The following is a 10,667-nucleotide window of genomic DNA, read 5'->3' as shown; positions in this document are numbered from 1 at the left end:
CCATTTTAGTTCACTGATTCCCAAAATGTCAATGTTCACTCTTGCCATCTCCTGTTTGACCACTTCCAATTTGCCTTGATTCATGGAGCTAACATTCCAGGTTCCTATGCCATATTTCTCTTTACAGTATAGGGCTTTACTTCCATCACCAGTTACATCCACAGCTGGGTTTTGTTTTTCTTTGGCTCCATCTCTTGATTCTTTCTGAAGTTAGTTCTCCACTGATCTCCAGTAGCATATTGGGCACCTACTGACCTGGTGAGTTCATCTTTCATTGTCCTATCTTTTTACTGTTCATGGGGTTCTTAAGGCAAGACCTAAAACTGATTTAAGGAAGGTAAGTTTATAAACATATAATTTTAGAAAAATATAAAAGGGGAAGAAAAACAGTATCTTTTAAAATTTATTTTACATTTTCTGAATTTAGTCCAAACTAAGTTATTTGGTACCTTACCATATGAATCATCTGTTAATTTTTTGTCATTGTTGAGTCATTAAATCTTGTCTGACGGTTTGCACTGTAGCCCGCCAGGCTCCTCTGACCATGGGATTGCGCAGGCAAGAACACTGGAGTGGGTTGCAATGTTCCTTATAATCAGTCAAATTAAAAGTATCAGAAAATATGTATGAACAAAAAGTTGACAATTTTATCAAAATTGTGGATATGTCTAACCCATCTCTACTCTTTAAGCAATGCTGCCTGGGAATGCAAATTGACACTCAAAGGACTGCTGTCCATATAATTACTAGTTCACCACACTTGCTGTCCTTTTTCTATCACGTACATTTTGACATTTTCCGTTTTAGAAGCTTACTTTAAGAATTTTAATACAGTGGAAACCATTTAAAAGTGAATTTAGCTTGAAGCTTTATTTTAAAAAGCAATACTGTGTGTTCTTTTCCTTTCAATGAATTACATTGTTAGGGGAAAACACCTCTAATCTATGCATCTTAAAATCTATATAGTGTAAAACTTTAAAATAAAAATCACTTTTCTTGTTTGTAAATTACCTCATTTGTTTTCAGAGTGCTGTCTTTAGATAACAAGTCACAACCGAGTTAACAGGTTTATATTTTCTGAGATGGCTGCAAAAGATACCTTTCTTTTTGAAAAAGGAATTTAATTTTTCACTCTTAGAATCTTGGAAGCTATGACTGTGCCAGAAATGAGCTAGAAGACTTTCCAGTTTGCTTATAAAAGTGGATGTAGCTTTACCTTTCTTACTGGAAAACTGCCTTACAAGACAGAGGCTCACAAACTTGTTCTGTAAAGGATCAGATAGTAAATATTTCAGACTCTGCCAGACATGGTTTCTGGTACAACTACCCAGTTCTGTCATTGCAATGCCAAAGCTTCCATGCATCTCATTATTTAGTTGTGTCCTTCTCTTTGTGACTCCATGGACTGCAGTCTGCCAGGGACAGAGATCCCTCTGTCTATGGGATTTCCCAGGCAAGAATATTGGAGTGGGTTGACATTACCTTCTCCAGGAGATCTTCCTGATTCAGAGACTGAACTTGTGTCTCCTGTGTCTTCTGCACTGCAGGCAGATTCTTTACCTGTTGAACTATCAGTTTGGCTGTGTCCCAGCCACTAAAACTTAGTGTATATGAACAGAAGGCTATCCAAATTTGAGTTATGGTTGCCACATTCCCTAACTAAACAGGACACCCAGTTAAATTTGAATTTCAGATAAACAACAAATACATTTTTCTTTAAAGTGTAATTATATCCCAAATATTCTCCAGAACATATTTATACACAAAAAGTTGTTCATGTTATCTGAAATTTACCTCACTGTCCTATCTTACCTGGGAATTCAATTTGTGCTATAGTTTGCTGACTTTTGGTCATTGAGATTTGAGATTAAGTCATCTCAATCATGGAAAATGACTAAGAGAAAATGAAGATAGTGAAATGCCCAGCCTATACGCATCTATTTCACATGACCCCTCCTACTTCAGCTCCAGCTACTATCTTAGCCAGGAGTCTAGAGAAATTCTTGTTCAAATAGACAGGAAAGACCATGAAAAATAATAAAATGACAACTGTAACAAGTCACTAATTTTTATGTGCTTCATTACGTAGTTATATTAACTGGACTATCCCTGCTATTCATTGTTTTTCTTTCTGTCTTTCCTTTTTTTTTTTCCTTTTTTATTTTTTTTAACATTTTTAGTTTTCCTACCTGCATCTGGAATTTAATAACTCCATAAGGAATGATACCCTAGAAAGATTGTTCATAATAGAAATATTTTAATTTCACATCTAACATTATATCTTAATTTTCTAGTTAAGTGCCAACACAAGTAAAACAGTAGCATTATATAGAAACCTATGCATTCCACATTTAGATTTTGTTTTTCACAAAAATCAAATGTTAGGGATAGTCCTTCTCCTCTTATTCATTAGAAATTTATTTGCAACCAAATCATAACATACAGTGATGTTTATTCAAACTTTAGCAATGCAGAGCTGAAATGACTCCTGCTAAGTAGATAAAGATTTTGACATCCATATCATAATTTGCTTGGGGCCATTGACTATTTTTTTTTAAAATTCCTCTCAGAAACAGGAATAGAAGTTTTCTATGATCAAGAAAGAAGACTTTTCTCAGACTCTCTTATGAAAAATTGGAATAACTGTCACTGGGAAATTATTACCAAATGATCTGGTGGTTTGAAAATATATTTGGATTAGGAAGGTGTCTAGAATATAAATTACTAACATGGTCTTACTGGTCAACTTTGGGAAACACTGAAATGAAACTAAAACACAGAGTGGTCTTAGTGTCATTTTTAAAACTTATATCCTTATTCTTTTTTCTTTATCTTTCAAATTCCTAGAGTAATGGAAATAAAAATTAAAATACACAAATAGGACCTAGTTAAACTTAAATGCTTTTGCACAATGAAGGAAACAGTAGTCAAGTTGACAAGACAGCCCTCAGAATAGGATAAAATACAGCAAATGAAACAACTGACAAAGAATTCATCTCCAACCTGTACAAGCAGCTAATGCAGCTCAATGGGGCTTCCCTGATGGCTTAGTTGGTAAAGAATCCACCTGCAATGCAGGAGACCCCAGTTCAATTCCTGGGTTGGGAAGATTTGCTGGAGAAGGGACAGGCTACCCACTCCAGTAATCTTGGGCTTCCCTTGTGCCTCCACTGGTAAACAATTCATCTCCAATGTGGGAGACCTGGTTTCATTACCTGGGTTGGCAAGATACCCTGGAAAAGGGAAAGGTACCCACATCAGTATTCTGGCATGGAGAATTCCATGGACTGTATAGTCCATGGGTTCACAAAGAGTTGGACACAACTGAGCAAATTTCACTTCACAATGCAACTCAACACCAGAAAATGAACAACCCAGTAAAAAAATAGACAAAAGACCTAAACAAACATTTCTTCAAAGAAGACATACAGATGGCTAATAAACACGTGAAAAGTTGTTCAACATCACTTATTATTACAGAAATGCAAATCAAAACAAAAATGAAGTATCATCTCACACCTGTCAGACTGACCATCACCAAAAAGTCTACAAAGAATAAATGTTTCAGAGGGTGTGGAGAAAAGGGAACCCTCTTACACTGTTGGTGGGAATGCAAACTGCTGGAGCCACCATGGAAAACTAGAGATTCCTTAAAAAAACTGGGAATAATCTGCTATACTACCCAGCAATCCCACTGCTACACATACACCCCAAGGTAACCAGAAGTGAAAGAGACACATGTACTCCAGTGTTCATCATAGAACTATTAAAATAGCTAGCAACCTAATGGAAGCAACCTAGATGTCCATTGGCAGATGAATGGATGAGGAAGTGGTGGTACATATATACAATGGAATATTACTTAGCTATTAAAAGGAACTCTTTTGAGTCAGTTCTAATGAGGTGGATGAAACTCATTATACAGGGTGAAGTAAGTCAGAAAGAGAAAGATAAATACTGTATATCAATGCATATATATGGAATTTAGAAAGATGGTACCAATAATCTTACATGCAGGGCAGCAAGGGAGACACAGAGGTAAAGAACAGACTTTTGGAACTAGCAGGAGAAGGTTAGGATGAGATAATTTGAGAGAATAGCACTGAAATGTGTACATTACCATATGTAAAATAGGTGATCAGTGCAAGTTCATTGCATGAGGCAGGGGACCCAAATCCAGTGCTCTGGGACAACCAGGAGGGATAGGGTGGGGAGGGAAGTAGAAGGGGGCTTCAGTATGGGGGGAAACAGGTATACTTATGGCCAATTCATACTGATGTATGGCAAAAACCACCATCACAATATTGTAAAATAATTATCCTCCAATTAAAATAAATTAAATAAAAGAAAACAAACGCAAAACCCATTGAGATTCTGTCCTGCATCTTGTCAGAAAGTTCTCAGATTTTGTAGATCTGTCCAATATATGTCTTGGACTTATACTTTTTTTTTTTTTTTTTTCTCAGTTTTCTTCGATTAACACTTATGTTGCTTCTCTAAAAACATAAGAAGCAAAGCTGCTAGAAATAAATCATTAATGGCTGCATTACACAGATGCTGAATGGCCCAATGCTGCTTAATTTGTAATGCCGTAATTAACATCACCTTGTAATTACCTATAGTCCTTGTAGTGCTCTTGCTGTTTTCTTTGGTTCCCTTTTTTCAAAATTTTTTCCTGATTTGATGACATTTCTTCTCAAAACATTTGGCTTTTTATCTAATATTTTAGTAAGCTTTTTATGGGGCACCAAGGGTTGATTTCTAAGAAACATCTTCCATTTTTCTCTTTATTTAAAATAGCTATCTTTCACAGAGTCTATATTTGTAAACTTCTATTTTCAGCACATCCTGCAGCAGAAGTTAGTCTGCAGTTACATAGTAGTATTTTGACTGACTTCTTCCAATGTTATATTATTTATTACGTATCTGACATATACTTTGTTTTATAAAACTTGGTTAAGTTCTAAACCTTTTTTATTACTCCATGTTAGAATCTTCTAGTATCTTCTGAACATATTTATTACAATTTGTATATAACCCTGAGATGATTAAGTGAAAACCCCAGTAAAGTAGCATTTCTGGTAGTAACGCTAGCTTGAGGCATAGAAAAAATATCAATATTCACACGTTAAGATTATAAAAGGAGGTATCCTAAGGAATTCTCTGGTGATACAGTGTTTAGAACTCTGTGCTCTCACTGCCAAGGGCCTGGGCTCCCTCCCTGGTCAGAGAACTAGGACCCTGCATGCTGCATGACACAGTCAAAAAAATTAAAAGGTTGAATTAAATGTGTGAGGCTGTCACGGCTAACGCCATGGCAGGCAGCCTAGATTAGGAGTAGGCCTGGTTTCCCGGGGTAACATAATTATCAGGCCTCCTGGAGCCGGCCAATCAACATATGCCTAGCCAGAGAAAAGGGAACCTATCAGGGGAAAGCTGAAAGCCCCACGTTGGGCCAACAAAAGTTACCTTGCAACTGTGTAACCAATCCGATTGCGCCAACTACCCACTGTGTAACCAATCCGATTGCGCCAACTACCCACTGTGTAACCAATCCGATTGCGCCAACTTCCTGCTGCTTATTTTGACCTAATAAATACCCGAGAGAACTGGGGCTCGGGGCCTTTTGTCCTCACACACCTGGTGAGGGCGAGAAGCCCTGGCTCGAGTCAGTAATAAATTCCCCCATTGCAAGTTGCATTGTTTCGAGGAGTCTTCTTTCCCGACCGGGGACTCGGACTACGGGCAGAACAAAATGAAATGAAATGAGTTATCTTTTACAGACTTCACTTCACATTACAGATATAGATAAATAAATACACAGATGGATAGATAGTAATAGATAGATAGGTAGATAGAGACATATACTAGACCAAATAAATGCAAATAAGATTAAAATAAGATACACCTAAAGAGGTAGGGTGGGGAGAGTGGGAGGAGGTTCAAGAGGTAGGGGATATCTGTATATATAGAGTAAATTCACTTCATTGTGCAGCAGAAGGTAACACAACTTTTAAAGCAATTTTACTCCAATAAAATTAAATAAATAAATAAAAATACAAAAACAGTTTTTAAAATTGATGTCCTGATAACATCAAGTGTTAAAAATCATGGTAATAGGTATTATAACTTATTTATTTTAGTGTGATTATAAATTGATGCAACTTCTTCAAAAAAGAAAATTGTCATTTTCTCTAACGTTTAAAAGTATAAATTATAGAGAAAATCGTGCATATGTGATGAGGAAATTTCTAAAATATTGCTGCCAATAGTTATGCTTTTGAAGTATCACAAATAAAGAGAAAAGTGCGTGATTCAAAACTGAACAACTCAGTGGATTATCACAACATGATCACATTTTTGTAACTGCAACTATCAAGAAACAGAAAACTAATAGCAAACCAGAAGACCCTTCATACCCTCTCCAATCCCTGTCCTTTCTTTTCTACACAAAGGCAACCCTTATCCTGACTACTAACAGTCATTTAATTTTGATTCTTTTTTGATCTTTACAAGAATGGTATCACAGCACAAATACTTTTCTGTTTGATTTATTGCATTCCACATTATGTTTTTAAGAGTCACCCGGTTTGGGAGTATAATTCTAACTTATTTTTATTAATATGTAACACATTGCATGAATATATCTATTTTATACCTATTTTCTACTGATATACATTTAGATTGTAGTAGCAATTACAAATAATGTCCTATGTACTTTGGGGGCATGTCATATTTTGCACATTTCTACATGTGACTCCTACATATATAATTAAAATAAGATTTTCTGCTAAGACACATGTATGTTGATACACAGCTCAAACTTCCAAAGTGAATATTCCCTTTTGTACTCAACTAATTGAATATATAGTTAAAATTGCTCTGCATTCTTGAAACACATGGTAGTTAAAAAAAGTAATAATTTAGCCATGGTGGTGGGCACTGGTGGTATTTCATTATGAGTTAGATTCAGATTGGAGTGATTACTTGTAATCTGGACATATTTATGCTGCTATTTTTTCAAGTAACTTTATCATTTAGAAATTTTATGCATGTTTTTTCACTTAATTGATGTAATTAATTGATATTTATGTGTTCTATACAGAAAACCTATGTGGGATACATGTATCAGAAATATTTTCTCAATTTTCAGCTTTTTTAACTTATCTAAATACTTTTAAAAAATAGATCTTAATTTTAATGAAATCTTATTTACTGAGATTTCCATTTTTGGAAAAGTGCTTTTGTATTAAATTTTAAAAATGTTTGCTTACCCCAAGATGTTCTCTTACTGTCTTCTAGTGAAGCTATCTGGAGAAGGAAATGGCACCCCACTCCAGTACCCTTGCCTGGAAAATCCCATGGACAGAGGAGCCTGGTAGGCTACAGTCCATGGGGTCGCTAAGAGTCGGACACGACTGAGTGACTTCACTTTCACTTTTCACTGTCATGCATTGGTGAAGGAAATGGCAACCCACTCCAGTATTCTCACCTGGAGAATCCCAGGAACAGAGGAAACTTGTGGGCTGCCTTCTATGGGGTCGCACAGAGCCGGACACGACTGAAACGACTTAGCAGCAGCAGCAGCAGTGAAGTTATGTTTCTTAATTCAAAATGATTACTAGCATTGATATAAACCTAAAATTAAATAAATATTGACTATAAAACAATAGTAACAAAGTGAAGGGTACACAGAATCTCTCTGCATTATTTCTTATAATAGTGTGTGAATCTATAATTATCTTAAAATGTTTAAAAATAATGAAACAAATAAGCAAATATACTTTATCAAAAAAAGATATATTGAGAGAAATTTCATAACATAACAATGTTTAAAACCTGAGAGAAATAACATTGTACTACTAAATGCATTTGTTTGAATAATTGTCTACTTTAAAGTCTCCATAGCAAATTTAACTGAAAATTAAGATATTAGATAAAAATACTGATTAATATTAATTTTTGCTATTAATAATGCTTACACATGTATGCATAAGAGCTTTTCATTTGTTTACCATTTATGTTATTTAAATATTCATATACTCCTTTTAAAATATTCTAATTGTTTTAAGGCATATCTCAGCAATACTGCAAGTTTAGTAATGAAGAAAATTGTAAAGAAGCAAATCACAAAAAATTTTTGGTTTCCCAGTGCAAGTAAAATTTATGTTTACACTATATTGTAGTCTATTAAGTATGCAATAACATTATATAAAATAACAATGTGCATATCTTAATAAAAATACTTTATTGCTAAAATATATTAACCATCATGTGAACCTTCTGGGGACCAAAGTCTTATTGCTGGTGCCTCAGTGTTGATGGCTGAGATTGATAAGGGTGGGGTGGATGGAGTGGCTGTGGCAATTTCTTGAAATAAAATGACAAAAACTGCTGCTTTGATTGACTTTCACAATTTATCTATAGCACATAATGTTTGATAGCATTTTAGTCACAACAGAACTTCTTTCAAAATTGGAGTCAATCCTCTTAAACCCTGCCACTGTTTTATCAACTAAATTTAGGTAATAGTCTCACTCCTTTGTTGTCATTTCTACAAACATCACAGCATCTTCACCATCTCAAGAAACTGCTTTATTTGCTTATCCACAAGAAGCAACTCCTCATCCATGAAAACCGTATCATGAGATTGCATCAATTCAGTCACATTTTCAGGCTCCACTTCCAATTCTAGTTTTCTTGCTATGTTCCATCACATATCCTCCACAGAAGTCTTGAATCCCTAAAAGTCATCCATGAGGATTGGAATTAACTTTCTACAAATTCCTATTAATGTTGATATTTTGACCTTTTCTTATGAATCATGAATGTCCTTAATGGCATCTAGAGTGGTGAGTTCTTTTCAAAAGGTTTTCAATTTACTGTGCCCAGATTCACCAGAGGAATCACTATATATGGCAGTTATATCCTTATGAAATAGGGTTAAATAATAAGACTTGAAATTACTCATTGATCCATGGACTACAGAGTGGATGTTGTATTAGCAGACATGATAACAAAATTAGTTTTATTGTATAACTCCATCAAAGCTCTTTGGTGACAGGTACATTGCCAATCAGCTGTGATAATTTGAAAGTACTCTTTTTTCTTTTTCTGAGTTCAGGTCTCAACAGTGGGTTTAAAATATTCAGTTAACCACATTGTAAACAAATCTGCTGTCATCCAGGCTTTGTTATTTGATTTACAGAGCATACACAGAGGAGATTTAGCATAGTTCTTAAGGGCCCTAGAACTTTCAAATCAGTAAATAAACATTGTCTTCAACTTAAAGACTGCAGCTGTGTTAGCTCCTCACAAGAGAGTCAGCCTGTTCTTTGAAGGATTGAAGTCAGGCATTGACTTCTTCTCTCTAGCTATTAAGGTCCTTAGGTAGACGTATGTAGACATTTCCTTCAATGGTAGATGTGTTTTCTCCTTTGCCGCTCTTTTACATTTTAGCTGGAGCCCATTTTGGACTTAGTAGTAGTAGTATTGGTCGCTTAGTAGTGTCCAACTCTTTGTGACCCCGTGGACTGTAGCCTACCAGGCTCCTCTGTCCATGGGGTTCTCCAGGCAAGAATACTGGAGTGGGTAGCCATTCCCTTCACCAGAGGATCTTCCAACCCAGGGACTGAACCTGGGTCTCCTGCATTGCAGGCAGATTCTTTACCATCTGAGCTACAGGGAAGTTCTATTAAAGTCTTAAGATGGCATTTTCTTCCAATATAAAGCTGCTTTGGGCTTCCCTTGTGGCTCAGCTGGTAAAGAATCCACCTGCAATGTGGGAGACCTGGGTTTGGTTCCTGAGTTGGGAAGATCCTCTGGAAAAAGGAAAGGCTACCCACTCCAGTATTCTGGCCTGGATAATTCCATGGACTATATAGTTAGAAGTGAACATGGAACAACAGACTGGTTCCAAATAGGAAAAGGAGTACGTCAAGGCTGTATATTGTCACCCTGCTTACTTAACTTATATGCAGAGTATATCATGAGAAATGCTGGGCTGGATGAAGCACAAACTGGAATCAAGACTGTCGGAAGAAACATCAATAACCTCAGATATGCAGATGACACCACACTTATGGCAGAAAGTGAAGAAGAACTAAAGTGCCTCTTGATGAAAGTGAAAGAGGAGAGTGAAAAACTTGGCTTAAAGCTCAACATTCAGAAAACTAAGATCATGGCATCTGGTCCCATAACTTCATGGCAAATAGATGGGGAAACAGCGGAAACAGTGACAGACTTTATTTTTGGGGGGCTCCAAAATCACTGCAGATGGTGATTGCAGCCATGAAATTAAAAGATGCTTACTCCTTGGAAGGAAAGTTATGACCAACCTAGATAGCACATTAAAAAGCAGAGACATTACTTTGCCAACAAAGGTACGTCTAATCAAGGCTACAGTTTTTCTAGTAGTCATGTATGGATGTGAGAGTTGGACTATAAAGAAAGCTGAGTGCTGAAGAATTGATGCTTTTGAACTGTGGTGTTGGAGAAGATTCTTGAGAGTCCCTTAGACTGCAAGGAGATTCAACCAGTCCATCCTAAAGGAGATCAATCCTGAGTGTTCATTGGAAGGACTGATGTTGAAGCTGAAACTCCAATACTTTGGCCACCTGATGGAAAGAACTAACTCATCTGAAAAGACCCTGATGCTGGGAAAGACT

This window comes from Dama dama, chromosome 30, assembly GCF_033118175.1.
Source record: "Dama dama isolate Ldn47 chromosome 30, ASM3311817v1, whole genome shotgun sequence".
NCBI classification, from domain to species: domain Eukaryota; kingdom Metazoa; phylum Chordata; class Mammalia; order Artiodactyla; family Cervidae; genus Dama; species Dama dama.
The sequence above is the reverse complement of the archived record's forward strand: the minus strand, read 5'-3'. Positions refer to the sequence as shown.